The 12,711-nt window shown below is 46.3% G+C and overlaps 1 long non-coding RNA gene and 3 other non-coding genes across 4 annotated transcripts in view; 3 read left to right on the top strand and 1 right to left on the bottom strand.

Moving 5' to 3' along the window:
* The first annotated feature begins 4,672 nt into the window (after positions 1-4,672).
* On the top strand, positions 4,673-4,744 carry TRNAP-AGG (transfer RNA proline (anticodon AGG)). Its single transcript has one exon. It is a non-coding gene; the product is annotated as a tRNA-Pro (tRNA).
* Positions 4,745-7,711: 2,967 nt separating this feature from the next.
* On the top strand, positions 7,712-7,783 carry TRNAP-AGG (transfer RNA proline (anticodon AGG)). Its single transcript has one exon. It is a non-coding gene; the product is annotated as a tRNA-Pro (tRNA).
* Positions 7,784-8,008: 225 nt separating this feature from the next.
* TRNAP-CGG (transfer RNA proline (anticodon CGG)) lies at positions 8,009-8,080 on the bottom strand. Its single transcript has one exon. It is a non-coding gene; the product is annotated as a tRNA-Pro (tRNA).
* Positions 8,081-8,176: 96 nt separating this feature from the next.
* The window catches only part of LOC143814988 (uncharacterized), a 101,288-nt gene continuing 96,753 nt past the window's right edge, over positions 8,177-12,711 (top strand). Inside the window, exon 1 of the long non-coding RNA XR_013223651.1 lies at positions 8,177-8,401. This is a non-coding gene — a long non-coding RNA (uncharacterized LOC143814988). The remainder of the gene's footprint in view (positions 8,402-12,711) is intronic.

A 12,711-nucleotide genomic window follows, 5' to 3' on the forward strand; every position in this document is an offset into this window, starting at 1 on the left:
ATTTCATGGCCAACAACTCCCGATTGCCCACATCATAATTTCGCTCGGCAGGCGAAAACTTCCTAGAGAAAAAGGCACAAGGTTTCATAACAGAGCAACCAGGGCCTCTCTGCGACAAAACGGCCCCTGCCCCAATCTCCGAAGCATCCACCTCAACCTGAAAGGGAAGTGAGACGTCAGGCTGGCACAAAACAGGCGCCGAAGTAAACCGGCGTTTCAACTCCTGGAAAGCCTCCACGGCAGCAGGAGCCCAGTTAGCTACATCGGAGCCCTTCTTGGTCATATCCGTCAAAGGTTTCACAATGCTAGAAAAATTAGCGATAAAACGACGGTAGAAGTTAGCGAAGCCCAAGAACTTCTGAAGACTCTTAACTGACGAGGGCTGAGTCCAATCAAGAATAGCTCGGACCTTGACTGGGTCCATCTCCACAGCAGAAGGGGAAAAAATGAACCCCAAAAAGGGAACCTTCTGTACACCAAAGAGACACTTTGAGCCCTTGACAAACAAAGAATTTTCACGCAAAATTTTAAAGACCAACCTGACCTGCTCCACATGCGAATCCCAATTATCAGAAAAAACCAAAATATCATCCAGATAAACAATCAAAAATTTATCCAGATACTTCCGGAAAATGTCATGCATAAAGGACTGAAAAACTGAAGGCGCATTGGAGAGCCCAAAAGGCATCACCAAGTACTCAAAATGACCTTCGGGCGTATTGAATGCGGTTTTCCATTCATCACCTTGCTTAATGCGCACAAGGTTGTACGCACCACGAAGGTCTATCTTGGTGAACCACTTGGCACCCTTAATCCGGGCAAACAAGTCAGACAACAGCGGTAAAGGATACTGAAATTTGACAGTGATCTTATTTAAAAGCCGATAATCAATACAAGGTCTCAAAGATCCGTCCTTTTTTGCCACAAAAAAGAATCCCGCACCAAGAGGGGAAGAAGACGGACGAATATGTCCTTTCTCCAGAGACTCCTTGATATATGAACGCATAGCGGTATGTTCAGGTACCGACAGATTAAACAGTCTTCCCTTAGGAAATTTACTGCCTGGGATCAAATCTATAGCACAGTCACAGTCCCTATGAGGAGGCAGTGCACTGGACTCAGACTCACTGAAGACATCCTGATAATCAGACAAATACTCCGGAACTTCCGAAGGCGTAGAAGAAGCAATAGACACAGGCAGGGAATCCCCATGAATACCACGACAGCCCCAACTTGAGACTGACATAGCCTTCCAGTCCAGGACTGGATTATGGGTCTGTAACCATGGCAGCCCTAAAACAACCAAATCATGCATTTTATGTAAAACCAGGAAACGTATCACCTCGCGGTGTTCAGGAGTCATGCACATGGTAACCTGTGTCCAATACTGCGGTTTATTTGCTGCCAATGGCGTAGCATCAATACCCCTAAGAGGAATAGGATTTTCTAATGGTTCAAGAGTAAAACCACAGCGCTTAGCAAATGAGAGATCCATGAGACTCAGGGCAGCACCTGAATCTACAAACGCCATGACAGGATAAGACGACAGTGAGCAAATCAAAGTTACAGACAGAATAAATTTAGGTTGCAAATTACCAACGGTGACAGGACTAACAACCTTAGCTATACGTTTAGAGCATGCTGAGATAACATGTGTAGAATCACCACAGTAGTAGCACAAGCCATTCCGGCGTCTATGAATTTTCCTCTCATTTCTAGTCAGGATTCTATCACATTGCATTAAATCAGGTGTCTGTTCAGACAACACCATGAGGGAATTTGCGGTTTTGCGCTCCCGCAACCGCCGGTCAATTTGAATAGCCAGTGCCATAGTATCATTCAGACCTGTGGGAATGGGAAAACCCACCATAACATTCTTAATGGCTTCAGAAAGACCATTTCTAAAATTAGCGGCCAGTGCACACTCGTTCCAATGTGTCAGCACGGACCATTTCCGAAATTTTTGGCAATACACTTCAGCCTCGTCCTGCCCCTGAGACATAGCCAGCAAGGCCTTTTCTGCCTGAATCTCAAGATTGGGTTCCTCATAAAGTAAACCGAGCGCCAGAAAAAACGCATCAAGATCAGCCAATGCCGGATCTCCTGGCGCCAGCGAAAAAGCCCAATCCTGAGGGTCGCCCCGTAAGAACGAAATAACAATTTTTACTTGCTGAGCAGAATCTCCAGATGAACAGGGTCTCAGGGACAAAAACAATTTACAATTATTCACGAAATTCCTAAACTTAAACCTGTCTCCGGAAAACAGTTCAGGAATCGGTATTTTAGGTTCTGACCTAGGATTTCTGATAACATAGTCTTGTATGCCCTGCACACGAGTAGCCAGCTGGTCCACACTTGTAATCAAGGTCTGGACATTCATGTCTGCAGCAAGCATAGCCACTCTGAGGTAAAGGGGAAGAAAAGAAAAAAAAAACTCAGAATCTTCTTTCTTATAATCCCTCTTCTGCAATGCATTAAACATTTAATACTGGCCTGGCAAACTGTTATGACCCCAATGGCGAGGGTCTCAGAGGAACGTGGAAGTCTGCAGAATACAAAAATCCAGCTCATAGGGCAGTGGTAACTGGGTTGACCATATATCTACTCCTAACGCCAACACTAGAAGTAGCCGGGGATCATTCCTACGTTGATTCTAGATGACACGCGCCAGCCGGAGAATCTAGCTACCCCTAGTAGAGGAAAACAAAGACCTTTCTTGCCTCCAGAGAAGGGGACCCCAAAGCTGGATAGAAGCCCCCCACAAATAATGACGGTGAGGTAAGAGGAAATGACAAACACAGAAATGAACCAGGTTTAGCACAGAGAGGCCCGCTTACTGATAGCAGAATAAAGAAAGGTAACTTATATGGTCAACAAAAACCCTATCAAAATCCACACTGGAAATTCAAGAACCCCCGAACCGTCTAACGGTCCGGGGGGAGAACACCAGCCCCCTAGAGCTTCCAGCAAAGGTCAGGATATAGATTTGGAACAAGCTGGACAAAAATACAAAACCAAAACAAATAGCAAAAAGCAAAAGGCAGACTTAGCTGATATAACTGGAACCAGGATCAGTAGACAAGAGCACAGCAGACTAGCTCTGATAACTACGTTGCCAGGCATTGAACTGAAGGTCCAGGGAGCTTATATAGCAACACCCCTAACTAACGACCCAGGTGCGGATAAAAGGAATGACAGAAAAACCAGAGTCAAAAAACTAGTAACCACTAGAGGGAGCAAAAAGCAAATTCACAACACAAAATATCCACTCTGAGATTTCAAGAACCCCCACACCAACTAACGGTGTGGGGGGAGAAACTCAGTCCCCTAGAGCAACCAGGAAGCGAGGAAATCACATTTTAGCGAGCTGGACTAAAAACATAATGAACGCTGATAATCAAAAAATGATCAAACAAAAACTTAGCTTGTCTTGGAGAGACTGGGAGCAAGGTAGACACAAGGAATCTGAAGAGCACTGAATACATTGATAGCAGGCAAGGAACTGAGTCTCCAGGTGAGCTAAATAGGAAACCAACCAAGGATAACGAACCAGCTGATGCTGCAACCTGCAGAAAGACAACACTACACAGTACCGCTTGTGACCACTAGAGGGAGCCCAAAAATAGAGTTCACAACAGGCAGTATGATGTATCAGTATGGCAGTATGATGTATCAGTATAGCAGTATGATGTATCAGTATGGCAGTATGATGTATCAGTATAGCAGTATGGTGTATCAGAATAGCAGTATGATGTATCAGTATGGCAGTATGATGTATCAGTATAGCAGTATGGTGTATCAGAATAGCAGTATGATGTATCAGTATAGCAGTATGATGTATCAGTATGGCAGTGTGTATCAGTATGGCAGTATGATGTATCAGTATGGCAGTATGATGTATCAGTATAGCAGTATGATGTATCAGTATGGCAGTATAATGTATCAGTATGGCAGTATGATGTATCAGTATAGGAGTATGATGTATCAGTATAGGAGTATGATGTATCAGTATGGCAGTATGATGTATCAGTATGGCAGTATGATGTATCAGTATGGCAGTATAATGTATCAGTATGGCAGTATGATGTATCAGTATAGGAGTATGATGTATCAGTATGGCAGTATGATGTATCAGTATAGCAGTATGATGTATCAGTATGGCAGTATGATGTATCAGTATGGCAGTATGATGTATCAGTATGGCAGTATGATGTATCAGTATGGCAGTATGATGTATCAGTATAGCAGTATGATGTATCAGTATAGCAGTATAATGTATCAGTATGGCAGTATGATGTATCAGTATAGGAGTATGATGTATCAGTATGGCAGTATGATGTATCAGTATAGCAGTATGATGTATCAGTATGGCAGTATGATGTATCAGTATGGCAGTATGATGTATCAGTATGGCAGTATGATGTATCAGTATAGCAGTATGATGTATCAGTATGGCAGTATGATGTATCAGTATGGCAGTATGATGTATCAGTATAGCAGTATGATGTGTCAGTATAGCAGTATGATGTATCAGTATGGCAGTATAATGTATCAGTATAGCAGTATGATGTATCAGTATAGCAGTATGATGTGTCAACTTTGCAATATTTGTCAGTAATTCTGCTCATTTGGTGTTGCGGGAATGATTACGTCAATTTCTTGCATGCACATCGGCTCGTTGGTCTAGGGGTATGATTCTCGCTTAGGGTGCGAGAGGTCCCGGGTTCAAATCCCGGACGAGCCCAGTTTTTATTAGCTGTATTAAAGGAATTAAAAAATAGGAACAACAATAAGAAAATGTCCAAAATGCTTCGTAGGTTCTCAATAATTCTTGTCTTGATTTGTATAAAGTAAATTCTCCATTACCAAGGAATTCTCCCCAGTAACATTATTCTTCATGCACCCCATTCATTGTTATGGGGCACTTGGCTGATATTGGGGGCACTGTACTTGTTATGGGGCTCTTGGCTGATATTGGGGGCACAGCACTTGTTATGGGGCACTTGGCTAATATTGGGGCACAGTACTTGTTATGGGGCTCTTGGCTGATAATGGGGGCACAGCACTTGTTATGGGGCTCTTGGCTGATATTGGGGGCACAGCACTTGTTATGGGGCTCTTAGCTGATATTGGGGCACAGCACTTATGTGGCACTTGGCTGATATTGGGGCACAGCACTTGTTATGGGGCTCTTGGCTGATATTGGGGGGCACAGCACTTGTTATAGGGCACTTGGCTGATATTGGGGGCACTGTACTTGTTATGGGGCTCTTGGCTGATATTGGGGCACAACACTTGTTATGGGGCTCTTGGCTAATATTGGGGACAGCACTTGTTATAGGGCACTTGGCTGATATTGGGGACAGCACTTGTTATAGGGCACTTGGCTGATATTGGGGCACAGCACTTGTTATGGGGCTCTTGGCTGATATTGGGGACAGCACTTGTTATGGAGCTCTTGGCTGATATTGGGCACAGCACTTGTTATGGGGCACTTGGCTGATATTGAGGGCACAGAACTTGTTATGGGGCACAGCACTTGTTATGGGGCTCTTGGCTAATATTGGGCACAGCACTTGTTATGGGGCACTTGGCTGATATTGAGGGCACAGAACTTGTTATGGGGCACAGCACTTGTTATGGGGCACTTGGCTAATATTGGGGACAGCACTTGTTATAGGGCACTTGGCTGATATTGGGGCACAGCACTTGTTATGGGGCTCTTGGCTGATATTGGGGACACAGCACTTGTTATGGGGCACTTGGCTGATATTGAGGGCACAGAACTTGTTATGGGGCTCTTGGCTGATATTGGGGCACAGCACTTGTTATGGGGCTCTTGGCTGATATTGGGGGCACAGCACTTGTTATGGGGCTCTTAGCTGATATTGGGGGCACAGCACTTGTTATGGGGCACTTGGCTGATATTGGGGCACAGCACTTGTTATGGGGCTCTTGGCTGATATTGGGGACAGCACTTGTTATGGGGCTCTTGGCTGATATTGGGCACAGCACTTGTTATGGGGCTCTTGGCTAATATTGGGGACAGCTCTTGTTATAGGGCACTTGGCTGATATTGGGCACAGCACTTGTTATGGGGCTCTTGGCTAATATTGGGGACAGCACTTGTTATAGGGCTCTTGGCTGATATTGGGCACAGCACTTGTTATGGGGCACTTGGCTGATATTGAGGGCACAGAACTTGTTATGGGGCAGAGCACTTGTTATGGGGCTCTTGGCTAATATTGGGGACAGCACTTGTTATGGGGCTCTTGGCTGATATTGGGGACAGCACTTGTTATGGGGCTCTTGGCTGATATTGGGCACAGCACTTGTTATGGGGCACTTGGCTGATATTGAGGGCACAGAACTTGTTATGGGGCAGAGCACTTGTTATGGGGCTCTTGGCTAATATTGGGGACAGCACTTGTTATAGGGCACTTGGCTAATATTGGGGACAGCACTTGTTATGGGGCTCTTGGCTGATATTGGGGACACAGCACTTGTTATGGGGCACTTGGCTGATATTGAGGGCACAGAACTTGTTATGGGGCACAGCACTTGTTATGGGGCTCTTGGCTGATATTGGGGCACAGCACTTGTTATGGGGCTCTTGGCTGATATTGGGGGCACAGCACTTGTTATGGGGCACTTAGCTGATATTGGGGCACAGCACTAGTTATAGGGCTCTGGGCTGATATTGGGGCACAGCACTTGTTATGGGGCTCTTGGCTGATATTGGGGCACAGAACTTGTTATGGGGCTCTTGGCTGATATTGGGGGCACAGCACTTGTTATGGGGAACTTGGCTAATATTGGGGCACAGTACTTGTTATGGGGCTCTTAGCTGATATTGGGGCACAGCACTTGTTATGGGGCTCTTGGCTGATATTGGGGGCACAGCACTTGTTATGTGGCACTTGGCTGATATTGGGGCACAGCACTTGTTATAGGGCTCTTGGCTAATATTGGGGCACAGTACTTGTTATGGGGCACTTAGCTGATATTGGGGCACAGCACTTGTTATGGGGCACTTAGCTGATATTGGGGCACAGCACTTGTTATAGGGCTCTGGGCTGATATTGGGGCACAGCACTTGTTATGGGGCTCTTGGCTGATATTGGGGGCACAGCACTTGTTATGGGGCACTTAGCTGATATTGGGGCACAGCACTTGTTATAGGGCACTTGGCTGATATTGGGGCACAGCACTTGTTATGGGGCTCTTGGCTGATATTGGGGGCACAGCACTTGTTATGGGGCACTTAGCTGATATTGGGGACAGCACTTGTTATAGGGCACCTGGCTTATATTGGGGGCACTGTACTTGTTATAGGGCACTTGGCTGATAATATTGGGGCACATACTTGTTATGGGGCACTAATCTGATACTGGGGCACTTAGCTGATATTGGGGCACAGTAGTTGTTATGTGGCACTTGGCTGATATTTGGACACAGCACTTGTTATGGGGCACTTAACTGATATTGGGGTACTTGTTATGGGGCACTAATCTGATACTGGGGCACTTAGCTGATTTTGGGGGCACAGCACTTGTTATGGGGCACTTGGCTGATAATATTGGGGCACATACTTGTTATAGGGCACTTGGCTGATGTCAGGGGTACAATACTTATTATGGGGCTCCTCCTGCGCCCCATGTCCCAGCCTGCACTGCTGTATACTCCATTCTCTATCTTACATACACACGTCGGCTCGTTGGTCTAGGGGTATGATTCTCGCTTAGGGTGCGAGAGGTCCCGGGTTCAAATCCCGGACGAGCCCTTTATTTTTGGCAAAGTTCATAATGTTACAATTTTCTCCACTTTGAAAAACAGCAGATCTGGTGAAGTTCGCACTAAATGAGCATCTTGTCGCCCCGCCCTCCGGTCCGGTCTCTGCTCGCAGCACCGCGCTGTGTGACGCTCGGCAGAGACCGGCGGGTTCCTATTCTCCTCCTTTAACCCTGGCTACACGGAAAAAAAAAAGTAATTAAAAGAAATAAAAGCTGGGCTCGTCCGGGATTTGAACCCGGGACCTCTCGCACCCGAAGCGAGAATCATACCCCTAGACCAACGAGCCACTCGCTATGTCTGATCTGCGTCTTCAGCGCTTTAACTCGTCACATCCCGACCGCTCACTTCCTCCCCGGCCGCCATGTTGCTCTCCTTGCGCCCGCCGTGGATGTCGCCGCGACGTCGTTCTTTTTATTTTTAGTGGCCAGGCTTGCATTTATGCCGAGTCGATCCCCCGGCCGACAAGACGGACAGTCTACACATCTGTGGGAGAACGGAGACGCGGTGCCGGTGAACGTCAGGGTCCTGCGGACGCGGCGGGTGTAGGAAGATGGAGGGAAGGAGACCAAAGCCAGTCACCGAGCGCAGATGACTCCCCCAGAAAGATGTGCGTGTAGGGGGTCTCCCGGCCGTGCTGCAGGGGCTCTGATTAATTCATTTACAGTAGTGACTGTATGATACATGGAGGGAAGGAGAAATCACGGAGAAGCGCTCCCCCTGGTGGAGGTGAAGGGGAACTGCACGAGAACTGGGACTCTGCCACTCACAGTGCCCCCAGTATCAGCCACAGTGCCCCCCAGTATAAGCTACAGTGCCCCCTATACCATCCACAGTGCCCCCAGTATCAGCCACAGTGCCCCCCAGTATAAGCTACAGTGCCCCCTATACCTTCCACAGTGCCCCCAGTGTCAGCCACAGTGCCCCCCAGTATAAGCTACAGTGCCCCCTATACCTTCCACAGTGCCCCCAGTATCAGCTACAGTGCCCCATATACCAGCTACAGTGCCCCCTATACCTTCCACAGTGCCCCCAGTATAAGCTACAGCGCCCCCTTTACCAGCTACAGTGCCCCAGTATCAGCTACAGCGCCCCCTATACCACAACAGTGCCCCAGTATCAGCTACAGACAGTGCCCACTATACCAGCTACAGTGCCCCAGTATCAGCTACAGTGCCTCCCTATACCACAACAGTGCCCCCAGTATCAGCTACAATGCCCCAGTATCAGCTACAGCGCCCCCTATACCAGCTACAGTCCTCACAGTATCAGCTACAGCGCCCCCTATACCACAACAGTGCCCCAGTATCAGCTACAGTGCCCCCCTATACCATCCACAGTTCCCCCATTATCAGCTACAGTGCCCCCCTATACCATCCACAGTTCCCCCAGTATCAGCTACAGTGCCCCCCTATACCATCCACAGTTCCCCCAGTATCAGCTACAGTACCCCCCTATACCATCCACAGTTCCCCCATTATCAGCTACAGTGCCCCCCTATACCATCCACAGTTCCCCCAGTATCAGCTACAGTGCCCCCCTATACCATCCACAGTTCCCCCAGTATCAGCTACAGTACCCCCCTATACCATCCACAGTTCCCCCATTATCAGCTACAGTGCCCCCCTATACCATCCACAGTTCCCCCAGTATCAGCTACAGTGCCCCCCTATACCATCCACAGTTCCCCCAGTATCAGCTACAGTACCCCCCTATACCATCCACAGTTCCCCCAGTATCAGCTACAGTGCCCCCCTATACCATCCACAGTTCCCCCAGTATCAGCTACAGTGCCCCCCTATACCATCCACAGTTCCCCCAGTATCAGCTACAGTACCCCCCTATACCATCCACAGTTCCCCCAGTATCAACTACAGTGCCCCCCTATACCATCCACAGTTCCACCAGTATCAGCTACAGTGCCCCCTATACCAGCTACAATGCCCCCACTATCAGCTATAGTGCCCCCTATACCACAACAGTGCCCCCAGTATCAGCTACAGTGCAGCTACAGTGCCCCCTGTACCAGCAACAGATCCCCCAGTATCGGCTTAGCCCCCCCATACCGGCCAGTCTCTGTGCACCCCACAGTCCAGTGTTGGCCAACGTGCCCACAGCCACAATCACTCAAGTGCCAGCTACCCTGCACCTACACCTTTATTGTCATCCATGGTTTCTCCAGTGCCAGCATTCTTAGTAAGTCTGGTAGAGACCCCTTAAATGGGGTTGTACAGCACCCCCAACCCCTTTCTGGCCGCACCCCTTTCTAAACCTCTGGCATTAACATCAGCACAGAACCCGTGCCCTCAGGCGGGAGCATCATAGTGTGGGTTTGCAAGCCTTACATCACCAAGCACAAGTCCAAGTGTTGGACGTTGTGGTGTAAGGCACGTAACAACTCGAGCAAAGGAAACGAGTTCTGTGGAGTGATGGGCATTACATGTGCGTCCTCTCGTCCAACATCAATGTCTGACGTCACAAATGGTCTGATGGATAACTGGCCAAAAATTCCCACAGACACCCCCAAAATCTTGTAGAAGAGTGCAAGCTGTAACAGGACTGACTCCATATTAATGGATGTGCAATGGGTGATCAGAAAAGCTCCAATATGGAGGGGGAACAAACCTTTGTCCATGAGGTCCAGGAATTGCAGCACGTATATGTGTAGAAATGGCCTTAGAAGTTGGCTTTAATGTTATGGCTGGATGACGCACATTATGGGTCTGTGCACACATTGCAGATTTGCCTGCAGATTTTTCTGCACTAAATCCGCAGCTCTTGGCAGAAAACGCAGGCGCGTTTTTTTGCGCATTTTTGATGCATTTTTTGCGCGTTTTTATGCGTTTTTTGATGCGTTTTTGAAAGCTAAATGAAGATGTATTATTGAACAAAAAAAAAAAAGATTTGTGATGTCATGTCTTGTCCAACCTCCTCTTTTACATTTGTCAAACCCACACTCCATTACACACAGATAGATAGATAGATATAAATATAGATAGATGATAGATAGAATGAATGAGATAGATCTATACATAGATCTATAGATATTATCTATCTATAGATCTATCTACACCTATCTAGCTCATTCCTTCTATCTATTATATCTATCATCTATGTATCTCATTCCTTCTATCGATAGAAGGAATGAGGTAGATAAATAGATGATAGATGGAATAGATAGAAGGAATGAGATAGATATTAGTGATGAGCGAATATACTCGTTACTCGAGATTTCTCGAGCACGCTCGGGTGACCTCTGAGTATTTTTTAGTGCTCGGAGATTTAGTTTTTATTGCCGCAGCTGAATGATTTACATCTGATAGCCAGCATAAGTACATGTGGGGGTTGCCTGGTTGCTAGGAAATCCCCACATGTACTTATGCTGGCTAACAGATGTAAATCATTCAGCTGCGGCAATAAAAACTAAATCTCCGAGCACTAAAAAATACTCGGAGGACCCCCGAGCATGCTCGAGAAATCTCGAGTAACGAGTATATTCGCTCATCACTAATAGATATATCTATATCCATATATCTACATCTATCCATAGATATATTTATCTCATTCCTTCTATCCATGTATCTATCCCATATCTATAGATAGATAGAAGGAATGAGATAGATATATAGATAGATCTACATATAGATAGATCTATAGATATATGAATAGATAGATCTATATCTATAGATATATGTATGGATAGATATATCTATGGATAGATGTAGATAGATATATGGATAGATAGGCTACTTTCACACATCAGTTTTTTTCCGTCAGGCAGGATCCGGCGAATTATTGAAAAAACGGATCCGTTGCAAATAGTAAAAAACTGATCCGGCGCTAATACAACTCTATGAGAAAAAAAACGGATACAGCCAAAAAAAAAAAAATGGATCCATTTTTTTCAAAACTCGCTGGATTATGCCTGGCGGCAAAAACCTGATGTGTGAAAGTAGCCAGATAGATATATGGATAGATATATCTATGGATAGATGTAGATAGATATATGGATAGATATATCTATGTATCTATAGATATATCTGTCTATAAATATATCTATAGATATATCCATAGATATATAATAGCAAGGCCGGTGTTGATTAATGAACATATAATTAAAAAAAAAGAAACGGAAAAAAAATGGCGTAAAAAAATAAACCAACCGTATACTCACTTTCCGCCGTAGTCCAATTAATAATGAGTGTCCCACAACGATCTCCCCTATAGAACAGTGACATCGGGTGATGTCACTGCTCTATAGGCCTCCAGTGACACACGGACAGGAGACAATGGCTCCTGCAGTGCATCACTGAAGAGGTTACCTGAGTTCAGGGTCTCACTTTATGGCAAAGCTGCGTGGGAATTTTCCCACACCGCAGTGCCACAAGTGAGAATAGGGACTATTTTTCACAGTGGCGGAGGAATACATTGCGGAAGGATACCTTCCGTCATTGTATTGCTGGAGCCCCTGGAGAGCGGTCGCATCAGCTGATGTGGCTGCTGTCATGAATCCCCAATGGCTAGGGATAGCACAGGATTAGCAAAGTATAATAAATATCGGACGAGCTCTAGGGTGATGGAACCTGGGCTGACCGCTGCCCTACGCCTGACAAACGCAACTAGAGATAGCCAGGGAGCGTGCCTACGTTGGTTCTAGACGCCACGCACCAGCCTAAGAGCTAACTAGTACTGCAGAGGAAACAAAGACCTCACTTGCCTCCAGAGGAATTAACCCCAAAGATATAGTTGCCCCCCACATGTATTGACGGTGAAATGAGAGGAAGGCACACACATAGAGATGATGTATATAGCTTTAGCAAATAGAGGCCCGCTGAAAACTAGAAAACAGAATGACACAAAAGGGGACTGAGCGGTCAGCAAAAAACCCTAATCAAAAAAACCATCCTGAGATTACAAGAA

This window comes from Ranitomeya variabilis, chromosome 3 (assembly GCF_051348905.1).
Source record: "Ranitomeya variabilis isolate aRanVar5 chromosome 3, aRanVar5.hap1, whole genome shotgun sequence".
Lineage (NCBI taxonomy): Eukaryota > Metazoa > Chordata > Amphibia > Anura > Dendrobatidae > Ranitomeya > Ranitomeya variabilis.